At 37.8% G+C, this 13,053-nt stretch overlaps 1 protein-coding gene and 1 long non-coding RNA gene across 49 annotated transcripts in view; one reads left to right on the top strand and one right to left on the bottom strand.

Annotated features, from left to right (window-relative positions):
* Positions 1-13,053, bottom strand: part of ANKS1B (ankyrin repeat and sterile alpha motif domain containing 1B) — a 1,062,966-nt gene that overhangs the window by 227,531 nt on the left and 822,382 nt on the right. The window lies entirely within an intron of this gene.
* LOC106510411 (uncharacterized) overlaps positions 1-13,053 on the top strand; it is a 92,390-nt gene that overhangs the window by 66,126 nt on the left and 13,211 nt on the right. Inside the window, exons 6-8 of the long non-coding RNA XR_014804280.1 lie at positions 1,336-1,374; positions 1,804-1,915; positions 8,343-8,506. This is a non-coding gene — a long non-coding RNA (uncharacterized LOC106510411). The remainder of the gene's footprint in view (positions 1-1,335; positions 1,375-1,803; positions 1,916-8,342; positions 8,507-13,053) is intronic.

Genomic DNA, 13,053 nt, shown 5'->3' with positions numbered 1-13,053 from the left:
TGCCTATTCAAGTCCTTAGCCCATTTTTAAATTGTGTTACTTGTTTTGCTATTTAGTTGCAGAAGACATAGATATCCTTATACATTTTTGAAATTAACACTTTATTAAATATAAGGTTTGCAAATATTTCTTCCATTCGTAGGTTGCCCTTCCATCTTGTTAATTGTTTCCTTTGCTGTGAAGAAACTTTTTATCCTGGTTTAGTTCCATGTGTCTATTTTTTTGTTGTTGTTGCCTGTGCGTTTGCTATCATATTCAAGAAATTGTTGTCAAGATGAACATCATGAAGGGTCTCCCCTGCATTTTCTTTTAGGAGTTTTATAATTTCAGGTCTTACATTGAAGTCTTTAACTCATGAGCATATTCTTGTGTATAGCATAAGATACTTTTTTTTTGTGGCTAGGCCCGGACATGCAGAAGTTCCTGGGCCAGGGATTGAACATGTGCCACAGCTGTAACCAGAGTCATAGCAGTAACAATGCCTGATTCTTAACTTGCTGAGCCACCAGGGAATCCCTAATTTCATTCTTTTCCATGTAGATATCCAGTTTTCCACAAACCATTCATTGAATAGACTATCTATATTCCTCATTGTGTATTCTTGGTGCCTTTATCGAAGATCAGTTGACAGTTATTTGCATGGGTTTGTTTCTGGGCCTCTTCTCTCTTCCACTGTCTCTCTATGTCTGTTTTTAAGCATATACCTTACTGTTTTGATTGCTATAGCTTTGTATTATCTTTTGAAATCAGGAAGTGTGATGCCTCCAACTTTGTTCTTTTTGCTAAAAATTGCTTTGCCTAATTGGGGTCTTTTGTGGTTCTATATGACTCTTAGAATTGTTTTTTCTATTTTTTGTAAAAAAAAAAAAAGGCCATTGGGATTTTGATAGAAATTGAATTTTTAGATTGCTTTGGGTGGTATGGACATTTTAACAATATTAATTCTTCCAATTCATGAACACAAAATATCTTTCCATTTATTTGTATCTACTTTAATTTATTTCATCAGTGTTTTACAGTTTTTGGCCTATATGTCTTTCACCTCCTTGGTTGAATTTAGTCCTAAGTGCTTTATTTTATTGACATTATTGTAAATGGGATTGCTTTCTTAAACTTCCTTTTCAATAATTTGCTTTTAGCATAGGTGAATAACCAATTTTAGTATAGGTGTGTTGATTTTTATCCTGCAACTTTGCTGAATTTGTTTCGTAGTTTAATAGTTTTTGTGTGGAGCCTTTAGGGTTTTATACATATAAGATCATGTCACCTGTGAACAGAGATGCTTTTACTTCCTTTTTGATTTTGATGCTTTTATTTCTTTTTCTTGCCTAACAGTTTTGATCTGGACTTGCAGTACTATGTTAATAGATTAAGGTGAGAGGGGGCATCCTTGCCTTGTTCTAGATATTAGAGGAAAAGCTTTAAGTTTTTTCACCACTGAGTATGAATTTAGCTGTGTGCTTTTTATCTGTGACCTTTACTGTATTGAGGAAAATTCCTTCAAGTTAACTTTATTGATTGAAAAAAATCTAGCTCATGTATATTAAAATTCAGTCTAAATACCATGAGGGGTAATAAACTTGGGAACTCCATTTGTAGGTGGGGAGTAGGCAAATTTAAAAAAAAATGACCAACTAGGAAGTAAGCTTCTTGAAGAGCAGATATTTTCATGTTTCATTCTCTGCTATGTAATCAGTGACTGTAACAGTGCCTGGCACAGAGAATATGTCCAATAAATATATTTGGAATGACTAAGGATGGATTACCTTCTATGTCTCATGATCTGTCACTACTTCCTGAAAGGTTATCCATCATCAAGAAGAAACCATTTCTGGACACTATGACAACTGCCACAACTTAGAAGCAAAGATTCTCAATCTAAAGTTCACTGACCTCTAGGAGCTGGGTTTCAAAGGTCTGTTAACTTCCTGAAATTATATGTTATTATAGAATCAACATATATTACATGTTTCTGGGGAGAGGGTCCACAGCTTTCTTAATCTTAAAGGAGAGTGTGACCCAACATTTCAGAACCATAGTGCCTGAGAAGTATCTATACTTACAAGAGCAATTAGGAAGTCCTAACAAACAGAAGCTTTGGTCAAACACAGCTAAGCTGAAATTCCAAATCTGCCCTTTACTGGCTGGGTGAACTTACTCAAGTTTTAAAAAATCCCTCAGCTTTTTACAAATGTTTTCTTAGGTTAGACTCCTAAGGCAACAGAAATAAAAGCAAAAATAAGCCAATGGGACCTAATAAAACTGACAAGCTTTTGCACAGCGAAGGAAACCATAAAAGCAAAACAAAAAGACAAGCTATGGAATGGGAGAAAATAGTTTCAAATGATGCAACTGATAAGGGCTGAATCTTTAAAATATGCAACTTATACAACTCAACAGCAAAACAAAAACAAAACAAAAACAAAAACAAACAAACAAAAAACAAAACAACCCAATTGAAAAATGGGCAAAAGACCTGAATAGACATTCCTCCAAAGAAGATATACAGATGACCAACAGGCACATGAAAAAATACTCAACATCACTAATTATTAGAGAAATGCAAATCAAAACTACTATGAGGTAACACCTCACAACTGGTCAGAATGGCCATCATAAGTAAATCTAGAATAAAGAATGATGTAGAGGGTGTGGAGAAATGGGTACCCTCCTGCACTGTTGATGGGAATGTAAGTTGGTACAACCACTATGGAAAATGGTATGGAGGTACCTCAGAAAACTAAATATAGAACTACCGTATGATCCAGAAATCCCACTCTTGGGCATATATCTGGACAAAACTTTTCATTGAAAAAGATACATGCACCCATATGTTCATTGCAGCACTATTAACAATAGCCAAGAGGAATTCCCATTGCGGCGCAGTCAGTGGTTAACGAATCTGACTAGGAACCATGAGGTTGTGGGTTCGATCCCTGGCCTTGCTCAGTGGGTTAAGGATCTGGCATTGCCGTGAGTCGTGATGTAGGTTGCAGATGCAGCTTGGATCCCATGTTGCTGTGGCTGTGGTGTAGGCCGGCAGATGTATCTCCGATTTGACCCCTAGCCTGGGAACCTCCATATGCCACAGGAGCAGCCCCAGAAAAGGCAAAAAGACACGGAAACAACCTAAACGATCATTGACAGATGAATGGATTAAGAAGCTGTGGTACCTATACATAATGGAATACTACTCAGCCACAAAAAAGAACAAAATAATACCACTTGCCACAACATAGATGGAACTAGAGACTCTCCTACTAAGTGAAGTAAGTCAGAAAGAGAAAGCCAAATACATAAGATATCACTTTTATATCTGGATTCCAATTTATGGCACAAATGAACCTTTCCACAGAAAAGAAACTCATGGACTTGGAGAACAGTCTTCAAGTGGTTGCTGAGGCAGAGGGAGTGGGATAGACTGGGAGTTTGGGGTTAGTAGATGCAACTATTGCAGTTGGAGTGGATAAACAATGAGATCCTGCTGTATAGCACTGGGAACTATATCTAGTCACTTATGATGAAGCATGATGGAGGTTAATGGGAGGAAAAGAATGTATATATATGTGTGACTGGGCCACTTTGCTATATAGTAGAAATTGACAGAACACTGTAAACCAACTAAAATGGAAAAAATCAAAATCATTATAAAAAATCCTTCAGCTTTAATTTCCTTATCATGAAATTAAGATGATAACAATTCTCTAGACATAACAGTAGAACCTGAACTTGAACCCAAATCTGTCTTTAAAGCCCATATTCTTTTTTTTTTTTTTTTTTATTATTTTCCCACTGTACAGCAAGGGGGTCAGGTCATCCTTAGATGTATACATTGCAGTTACAGTTTTTTCCCCCACCCTTTCTTCTGTTGCGACATGAGTATCTAGACATAGTTCTCAATGCTATTCAGCAGGATCTCCTTATAAATCTATTCTAGGTTGTGTCTGATAAGCCCAAGCTCCCGATCCCACCCACTCCCTCCCCCTCCCTTCAGGCAACCACAAGTCTCTTCTCCAAGTCCATGATTTTCTTTTCTGAGGAGATGTTCATTTGTGCTGGATATTAGATTCCAGTTATAAGTGATATCATATGGTATTTGTCTTTGTCTTTCTGGCTCATTTCACTCAGTATGAGATTCTCTAGTTCCATCCATGTTGCTGCAAATGGCATTATGTCATCCTTTTTTATGGCTGAGTAGTATTCCATTGTGTATATATACCACATCTTCCGAATCCAATCATCTGTCGATGGACATTTGGATTGTTTCCATGTCCTGGCTATTGTGAATAGGGCTGCAATGAACACGCGGGTGCATGTGTCTCTTTTAAGTAGAGTAAAGCCCATATTCTTAATAATTGCTGTTCTACTGTAATTAAATCAGATAATTAAAGTGGAAGTGCCTGGTGTAGAGTAGATACTCCATAAATACTTTAAAAAGCTACAATAAAAAGACAATCTGTAAGAAAAAGTCACTTGAGAAATTTCTCTTTGTCTTATTAAAGAATATTAAAATTCAAAATATTTTTGTCATTGTTATTATAAAACCAACCCCAAAATTTGGGGAAAGAGATGATGATATAAACTGCTTAAGTTTGTATGAGTATGGAGTAAGGGGATTCCAGCGAGTCTTATGCTTTGGTTTTGACAGGGAATAGGTAACTGGGCTTACCTAACATTCAAATGAAAGGTTGTGTGAGTCTTCTGGACGTTGTAGCCAGAATCTACTCCTGGATCATTCTAGATATGTGGGAATCCCAATTTCACTAGAATCCAGCAGGACATGGAGTTCTACGTTAAAAATGGTTGTTCCTCTGCCAGACCAAAGGGTGAAGAACAAATCTTCATGGAATATAGGAGATTCAGCTGTTGTCCATTTCTAGAAGAGGGATGATTTAGTGGATCAACAGTGAGAAGGCTCGCCTGGCTCCTTTGGGTAATTTCATGGCAGTTGGGAGCAGATATATGGCTCGGGGATTAGCTATTTCATTGCATTACGCTGACAAGTGACAGGAATTAGATTTGCCGACATTGAAATAATAATCTTTTGTATTGCCTTTGACTTTTCCTCAAAACTTTTTATAGTTTACGGAGCTGGAGAATGAATGATCCTGTCTGTATTCCTGAGTCAGAGCTGAGCACTTCTCCTCAAATGGCTACTCTGTGTCAGGCCCATGCATTAACTCATTTAAGTTAAGGCTGACTGTATCACGATCTTCAGGCAAGGAAACAGAGGCTCAGAGAAGTTACCAAGTTGAGAATGTAGTTCAACTGCACATAGCTTGTGAGTGGCGAGGCTGAGAAACAAACCCAGGGCTTCAAAGTCCATTTTACTATGCTGTGCATTTGTGTAATAGGATGGTATTTAAAAAATGGCATTTTGGCAGTAAAAAGGAGATCAAAGCAAGAACTAAAGAAATATTATTAGAAATGGAAGACTGGCCTTGCCAAGAAACACCTAATGCTATATAAAGGGAAGGCTGGTATTTAGCTTGGTACAGGTGCCTCTAAATAGCATCTGCTCCTGAAATGCAGCCTAGATGCTTCTTGTCATCTGTTCTGGTGACCCTAATGAAGTCTAGGTCATTTTTAGCATCTACAGAGAACAGGGGGGAAATGATGTGTTAAATACTCTTTAAAAACCATGGGGGAACCTGGATTCTACTGTTTTATTTTATAAAGCAAATGTCTGGTCGCAAATAAAAGTTTAAAACAGTCCTCAAAATTTCTTGGCACACAGGTTTTTTGGTTTGGTAAATGGACATCTCTGTAAAACACCCAAGACTTGTATGGAGAAAAAATGAAAAGGAAATTCATTTTTTGGGGGTAACCTGATGTTTACCAGCCAAGTTTACATTCTTTATATCTTTAAATCTTTTGGGAAATTCCATAAGTCAGGTAGTATTAGATTCATTTAAGACAAAACAAAAAACAAACAAATTAAAAGGAAAACATATTCAGAAGGGTCAAGTAAGTGACCCAAAGTTGCACAGCTGAGACATGAGTGGCAAAGCCAAGATTTAAACCCAGATCATGTTCTTTTCATTCCATGATGTTGCCACATAGACTATAAGAGCCACAGCAGGTGATATAAACAGTGTAGACTGTATCCAAAGATTATCTTTTAAGCTATTTCCACCTGGACCTTTCTCAGGGCAGGTAATTAATGCAATTCACTATAAACTCATAGAATGCTGGCGTTGGAGAGATTTTATGGATTACGTAGTCCCATATTTTTACTGGACTACACCAGTGAGGAGAGTATATATTAACTCTGAGTTAAGAACTCAGAGAAGTCAAGAAAACTGAAAGATCATAGAACAAGGACAGTTATCTACGGCTGCTAAATGCCAGCTCTGTGCTGTTTGCATTATGTCAGTTTGGGTCACAATAAGGACCATGGGCTTTAGAGCCACACTATCCATATTCAAATTCTGGATGACTGGGGAAAGTTACCCATCTTCTCTGGACATCAGGTTATGCAACTGTAATATGGCAATAATAGTATTTAATCATAGAGATGATTAAATCAGTTAATTCCTGTAAAGCGCTTTGATCAGTGCTTGCCTCATAATAAACACTCAGAAAGTGTTAGCTATTATTATTCTCACTTGTCTTCCAAGGACCAAGCCTAGTAGTGTTGAAGCTTCTGGAGTGATTGACCAGAAGAAATGGTATAAAAAGGCAAACTCTTAAGAGAATCATGAAATAGTCCCCCTGTAGTGATGGTAAGGAGATGGCCCACAACTACTGGTTTCTTTCCTGGCTTCCATTCTCCAAATGTTTTCTGAGTGACAACCACAGGCCATGCACAAAATAAAGCGTCTACCCTCATGGAGCTTAATTTCTAGTGGGGGAGACAGGTGATGCACAAGGCACACAGAAGGAACACAGTGAAAAGTGTGACGAAGGGGAAGAAAGTCATGGGGGGGGTGCTATTTCTATGTTTTAAGGTGGGGTGATCAAGGGTGGCTCTCTGAGGAGGTTGCATTTGAACAGAGACCTTAACAAAGTAGAAGAATCAGTCATATGACAGTCTGGATAAAGAATATTCTAGTCTGAGATAAAAGCTAACCAAACCTGTAGTGAGAGAAGCTGAGTATGATTTGCAGAACAGAAAAAAGGCCAGTGTGGCTGGAGCAGAGAGGGCAGGGAGTATAAACAGGGTCAGAACACCTACTGTCTGTCACTAGAGCATGGACTAAATGACAGCAAAGCTTCAGGAAGCTTCATTTGTCCACCAAACATGTCATGCTGAGTCATTTACCCAACATCCAAAGCATGTTGTTGACAACTGCTTCTTTGTACAGATAAATGAAGGGTAGACCCTTGGAAGAAGGTATATAGATGAGCTAACTTCTGTGTGCCTAAAGTGAAAGACAATTGAAGCTGTAAGAAAAAGAAGGAAAGACAATGGGCATGCTCCATGAGCCTGATAGTCATATTAGGTTAATAATATGTTATTTTTACGGCACTACCAGCTGGACTTTAATTCAAGCTGAGGAACTTATTCCTAAAGCAGCAGAGCCCAAGGTATGGGGTGGGGTTGCGGCGTGGCAGCAATTAATTCAGATAGGCGCTCCCTGCAAGCACAGTTACTGGGACTGGGCAGACTGAGTCCAGTCTAGACACTTCTGGCAGCCCTAGGGAAGGAGTTGCTCAAGTCTCCTTTATCCTTTATCAAGAATGTATAGACGTGGGTCACTTTGTTGTACAGAAGAAATTGACATAACACTGTAAACCAACTATAATGAAAAAAAATAACAATCATTAAATAAAAATATCATGTTTTCATTTGTTTTCAGAAGACACAACAAAGAGATGGTGCCATCCCTCTAGTGAGGATGTTTCCCTCGAGGACCTTGTCCCAGCAGCGGGTTTTGAGTCAGAGGGTAGTATGTATGAAGTAGACTCAAAGTAATCCTGGCTCAGTGCTTTTTTGTTTTGCAATTACAAAAATATTGCTTGGCTCTGCCTATCAGACAGTAGGTATTGGGAGAGGAGGATCAATGTGACAAAGTCTTAAATAAAGCAAACTCAGAGTCCAGCAGAAACATTTCTGATAAAGGCTAGAGAATGTAGTTTAGGTAAGTGCCAGAGTTTTCACTCATAAAAATAAAGGCACACCACTCAGGAAAACAGTTTTTATCAAAATAAAAGCACAGAAAGGTACATACGAAATCATACTCCTTTTGATAAATAGGAACATCTGAATTAATAAAGATTCTCAATTGGAATACGTGCACATTGCAGTCTGGGTTTAAAAGTGTTTTATTTATTCATTTCTTGTTTAGTTTTGAAGTAATTAGCTATGACACCACCAAAGTATTCTCTTTTCATGGAAGGTGTAAAAAGGCTTTGAAGTCAAGACAAGGTTGGATCATAAGAAAGTGAACAAAGAAGCTGAAGGAAATATTGCTGCTCCTCAATCAATGAACACGGGTCATGGATGCGAGCACCTTCAGCTGGCAATGCGACAACAGCAATAAATGTAAATAAAGAAATAAAGGTAAGGAAAAGAGCATCACTGGCTATTCACTGTATGTATTCAGTGTGGTACAATAGAATTCCGAGAGGCGGAGCTTTAAAGTGAATGCAAATTATCAGTTCTAATACTTGAAAATTCCAGCAGTTCAGAGAATATTTTTAGTATGCTTTCTGTGCTCTAAATGTAAAACTTAAAATTATCTTATTAAGAAAATATTATTCAATCTCTTAAGAAATTTGCATTTCACTGCAAAGATAGAACATAGTATCCTTGGCTGAGTTATTTTTTGTAGAATTCAGTGCCATTTTGTGGTATATGATTAGCACATTTTTAAGGCAAAGATTCCAAAAGTTTAAATTTAGTAGTGAAAAATTGAAGGCATTTATCCATTCATATTTAAGGATGAAAATGCAAGCTTCACTTTGTGTGTTTAAATGCCACATATATCATGGAAACTGTACAAGATGTGATCAAACGCTCCACATTTAGAAATCAAATAAAAAAGAGACTGGCCTACAATTAATGAGGCAGTCAGATTTGGTATCAAAAAATGGTTGTCATAGAAGAACAAAAAACTCTTATGCTTTGAGAAAAGTAAGTACCATTTTTTTTTTTTTTCTTTTTAGGGCTGAACCTGAAGCTTATGGAAGTTCCCAGGCTAGGGGTCGATTGGAGCTGCACCACAGCCATAGCGACAATGGATCCGAGCTGCATCTGTGACCTATGCCACAGCTTGCGGCACTGGTGGATCCTTAACCCACTGAGTGAGACCAGGGATGGAACCCGTATCCTCACAGAGACCATGTCAGGTTCTTAACTCACTGAGCCACAATGGGAACTCCAAGATACCATTCTTGATAGATAGTCTGGGTCAGTAGAGACTGAAGAACCTATGTATAGGAATAAAGTGTTTATGACACTCCAGAATTCAAATTTTGGAGATAATTTATACTTCATGTACTTATAGTCAGTAGATACTTTTGGCAGCTTAAGAACTTGGTGAGTGATCATCAAGAGACTGACATGGAATAATATTCAAGATATAGGTATGATTGATAAGCTTATCAAATTAGAATACGTTATGATATATGGGAGAGGTATAAAATATCTATAGAGAGCTTAAATTCTCATACAGGGAAAAACATTCAATTTGTTTTAATTTATCTATGTCTTTATGTTTAAAGTAAGATTTTTTTCATAGACAGCATATAGTTGGGTATTGCTTTAAATTTTTTTTTTGGGGGTGTCTTTTTGCCTTTTCTAGAGCCGCTCCTGCGGCATATGGAGGTTCCCAGGCTAGGGGTCTAACTGGAGCTGTAGTTGCCAGCCTACACCAGAGCCACAGCAACACCAGATCCAAGCCGCATCTGTGACCTACACCACAGCTCACAGCAATGCTGAATCCTCAGCCCACTGAGCGAGGCAGGGATTGAACCCGCAACCTCATGGTTCCCAGTCGGATTCATTAACCACTGAGCCACGATGGGAACTCCAAAGTCTGAAAAATTTGATGACCATCATTTCTTCAAATATCTCCTCTCCCTCTTTTTTTTTTTTTTTAAACATAGACTGATATTCCACAGGACACTGAGGCTCTGTTAATTTTTTCACTTTTCTTTCTTCTATATACTTCATTTTGGATGGTTCTATTGTTAAGCCTTCAAGTCCATGGATTTTTTTTTCTTTTGCGGTGTCTAATCTGCTCTTAATCCTATACAGTAAAATTTTCATGTTACGGTATTGTATTTTTTTCATCTAGAAGTTCCAGTTGGGCTTTGAAAAATATTTTCAGTTTCCCTCATGTTAATGTTTCCCTCTAATTACTTGTAAATAACTGAATAGATATTTTAACATCTTTGTCTGCTAGTTCCATTGTCTCTGTCATTTCTAAGTCTGCTTCTGTTGAATGGTGCTTTCCTTCTGGTAGTAATCTGTGACATTTTCTTGCCTTTTGGATTGTCTATAAGGGATGATGAAGATTTAAAATGCTACATGGTTGGTTCCCTGGATTTTGACCTCCTCAAAAAAAGTATTAACCTTTCCTTGGCAGGCAGCTAAATTACTTGTTAATTGGTTTAATGTAATTACTTGAAATCCCCTTGAATGCTCCGCTCTGCTAGAGTGGCTTGAGAGTAGTCTTCTCTAGGATAACTCAGCCCTACTATTTTATTTTATTTTATTTTATTTTATTTTTTGCTTTTTAGGGCTGCATCCAAGGCATATGGAAGTTCCCAGGCTAGGGGCTGAATCAGAGCTATAGCTGCCAGCCTATGCCACAGCCACAGCAATACCAGATCAGAGCCATGTCTGCAACCTACACCACAGGCAACGCCAGATCCTTAACCCACTGAGTGAGGCCAGGGATCAAACCCACATCCTCATGAATACTAGTTGGATTCATTTCTACTGCACCACAACGGGAACTCCCGGTCAGCTCTATTATTAAGGTGTAAGCCCTTTGGGGTCTCCGTTTAATGTCCCAGGACTCTCCATACTGACTGGTCAGACATCCAATGTCTTTCTATTCTGTACAAGTTCTGGGAATTGTTCTTCTTATAAATATCTGTTTTCTCTTTGTCTGGTTTGGACATTTTTACTGTATCATGCATAGCCTAATACTCAGAATTATGAGGCAGAGTTTTAGAATTCTTTTTTTTTTTTAATTTTCTAGATATCTGCTATGTAACTTCCCACCTCAGTCTCCCCAAATTACATTCTCTGTCTTCTGAGTCAGAAGGATGCCCTGATTTTTTTGGGTTACCCTTCCTTCTGTTCATGGTCCATAAATTGCCTTGAGGCAGAGATCTAGGGTAATTATAGAATCACTTCATTTGGTTCCCTTCTCTCAGAGATCACAGTTCTTGGCTTTCTACAGTCCAATTTCTGAAGATTGTTGCTTCATATACTTCGCTTAGTTTATAATGAGAAGTTAAGTCCAGATCTTGATACTCCATTATGGCCAAAAGTATAAGTCTCAATTCTGTTTTATATACTCTTAGACCAAACAATTCCTACAGAAATTATGAGAGAGTAAATGATTAAGTAAGTTGATTTTGCTAATATTTATATCCTGTCAGAAGAAGCTACTTCAATCTGCTGAAGAATTTGAAATACCCAAAGGAAAAGGCATCTAATAAAAAATGCCAGTTACCAACAATTAATTACATAGTGTCTATATGAGGTGTATTGAACTGGACTCTAGACGCAGTGCTTTGTTGCAGCCATCATTGCACTCATTTTTGATAGATAAGTGTATGGGGAAATCGTAGGAAAAAGAACCTGGGCATTTCAAAAATCTAGACACGGATACAACGTGGTATCAAACATGTACCAATACCTCAAGTTTTATTAAAAATTTATTAAATACAAAATAGTATTTACAAAATATGTGTACATTGTATTTTTTTCTTTTCTTTTTTTTTATTACTCAAATGAATTTATCACATCTGTAGTTGTATAATAATCATAACGATCTAAATTCACAGGATTTCCATCCCACAGCCCAAGCACATCCCTCCACCCCTCAAACTGTCTCCTCTGGAGACCATAAGTTTTTCAATGTCTGTGAGTCAGCATCTGTCCTGCAAAGAAGTTCAGTCTGTCCTTTTTTCAGATTCCACATGTCAGTGAAAGCATTTGACGCTGGTGTCTCATTGTATGGCTGACTTCACTTAGCATGATCGTTTCTAGGTCCATCCATGTTGCTACAAATGCTGGTATTTCATTCTTTTTAATGTCTGAGTAATATTCCATTGTGTATATGTACCACTTCTTCTTGATCCACCCCTCTGTCGACGAACATTTAGGTTGTTTCCATGTCTTGGCTATTGTAAATAGTGCTGCAATGAACATTGGAGTACATGTATCTTTGCGAGTCATGGTTTTCTCTGGATAGATGCCCAGTAGTGGGATTGCTGGATCAAATGGTAGTTCTATGTTTTGTTTTCTGAGGAATCTCCATACTGCTTTCCACAGTGGTTGCACCAATTCACAATCCCACCAACAGTGTAGTAGGGTTAATTTTTCTCCACACCCTCTCTAGCACTTATTGTTTGTATACTTTTTGATGATGGCCATTCTGGCTGGTGTGAGGTGGTACCTCAGAGTGGTTTTGATTTGCATTTCTCTAATAATGAATGATGTTGAACATCTTTTCATGTGTTTCTCGGCCATCTGTATGTCTTCTTTGGAGAACTGTCTGTTTAGATCTTCTGCCCATTTTTGGATGGGGTTGTTTGTTTTTTTGATATGGAGCTGCAGAAGGTAAATTTTGGAGATGAATCCCTTGTCAGTCGATTCATTTGCAAAGATTTTCTCCCATTCTGTGGGTTGTCTTTTTGTGTTGTTTAGGGTTTCCTTTTCTGTGCAGAAACTTTGAAGTTTGATTAGGTCCCATTTGTTTATTTTTGTTTTTCTTGTCAATACTCTGATAGGTGGATCTGAGAAGATGTTGCTGTGGTTTATGTCAGAGAGTGTTTGGCCTATGTTTTCCTCTAAGAGTTTGATAGTGTCTGGTCTTATATCTAGGTCTTTAATCCATTTGGAGTTTCTTTTTGTGTATGGTGTTA

Source organism: Sus scrofa, chromosome 5 (genome assembly GCF_054392235.1).
Source record: "Sus scrofa isolate SSC_HxYL_T2T_F1_AM1 chromosome 5, Sscrofa_HxYL_maternal_Yorkshire_Landrace_v2.0, whole genome shotgun sequence".
In the NCBI taxonomy this organism is placed as follows: Eukaryota; Metazoa; Chordata; class Mammalia; order Artiodactyla; family Suidae; genus Sus; species Sus scrofa.
The sequence above is the reverse complement of the archived record's forward strand: the minus strand, read 5'-3'. Positions and strand labels throughout refer to the sequence as shown.